The following is a 1,489-nucleotide window of genomic DNA, read 5'->3' as shown; positions in this document are numbered from 1 at the left end:
CACTATATAATCATGCATTCTTGATTGTTGCTGGTTTTCCCTGTTGGGAAGAGGTAAAGTTTGTGATTTTTACTGTTGATGACCAAGTGGCACCATTAACCCTTTAGATAGGCCTGAGCAAAGAAAGCTTAGTTTCTGGCTTTTGTGTGTGTGTGTGTGAGTGTGAGAAAGTGAGAGAGACCACCCACCCTGGTGCAGAACACCATGGTCATGAGTTATATTCTGAAATGGGGGAGGAATGTGATCCTCATCAGCACAAGGCACCGCGAGGCAGTGGTGACAATGTTCATAAATCTGATGCAGAGTAGATATTTTACAGAAAAAATGGAAAAGTGTATCGCTGAAGGATTTTAAGGTAGTTTCAAACTGGCTTTACCATCAAGAAAAGACAAGCATTTCATACACAGGCCATACATAGGTTTAGTCTGTACTTCTCACCATCCAAAGGCCACAGGTGCAGAAATACACTTTGTTTTTGTGTACTCCATGTAGTTGTGAGGGCTGAGGTACATATTTTGATTTTCTCAGACACATCAAGGTTAGTGTGCAAAGGTCTCTCTCTAACTTTCACACACACCCACATGATAACAACTACTGCTGAGCAACAAAAGCTAGATTTCAGTTCACCACCAGGTTCCCAGCCGTTATTAACTGAACGATTTGGTGAACTCCTCGCCAGTTCTGTGGACAATCCAATAAAGTCACGTTCCCATACCGGGAGTCGAACCCGGGCCGCCTGGGTGAAAACCAGGAATCCTGACCGCTAGACCATATGGGAGGGCTCCCCAGGAGAGTTGAGATCGGCGTTTTACTCGACCACCAAGCAGTTTGAGCTCCAACGCGGTATCATCCAGAGCTTTGCATGGGAACCTTGCATTGCAGAGCACAAAATCGGCCAGCGCTGACCGAGCATTCAGCTACTCGAGCTGTCACTCCAGCGGAAGATCAGCCACTAGACAGAGCGTGGGCTGGTGTTCCTGGTGCAGAAAGCCAGCATACCTCCTAGTACAGGACTCTCCGCATTTCAGGGATTGTGGGAGGTGTTACTCTGCCAGCAATTCGGCAGCTGGAGTCTGTGGCACACCTCTGGGCTCTTAAAAGGCAGCCGAGCCAGCCAGGAGTCGAACCTAGAATCTTAAGGGGAGCGGGGTCCTACCTGCTTATGCTTTTCAAGTGACAAATGGCCAAAAGCTATACCTAGCATTCAACGGTGATGTGGAAAAGCCAATGCCGTGACCCGGCTTCGAACCAGGGTTTCTGCGGCCACAACACAGAGTACTAACCACTATACGATCGCGGCACCCCACACACCTGGGCTAGCAGGAAAAAGGAGCTGCTACATGTTGTGATATGGGTTCTGGCGCCCCTCTGGCCTGGTGCAGTGGCTTTTGATTTAGACATGATTGGAATAGTTGTAGTCTTTTTTGACACTATATCGAGAGACGAACAGATTCATACCCAAATGATACCTTCTGTGCTTTTTAAATAA

The 1,489-nt window shown here is 47.6% G+C and overlaps 1 non-coding gene across 1 annotated transcript; it reads right to left on the bottom strand.

The window, feature by feature from the left end:
- Positions 1-706: 706 nt before the first annotated feature.
- trnae-uuc (transfer RNA glutamic acid (anticodon UUC)) lies at positions 707-778 on the bottom strand. Its single transcript has one exon. It is a non-coding gene; the product is annotated as a tRNA-Glu (tRNA).
- Positions 779-1,489: the final 711 nt, after the last annotated feature.

This window comes from Hemibagrus wyckioides, unplaced genomic scaffold (assembly GCF_019097595.1).
Source record: "Hemibagrus wyckioides isolate EC202008001 unplaced genomic scaffold, SWU_Hwy_1.0 Contig28, whole genome shotgun sequence".
NCBI lineage: Eukaryota > Metazoa > Chordata > Actinopteri > Siluriformes > Bagridae > Hemibagrus > Hemibagrus wyckioides.
The sequence above is the reverse complement of the archived record's forward strand: the minus strand, read 5'-3'. Positions and strand labels throughout refer to the sequence as shown.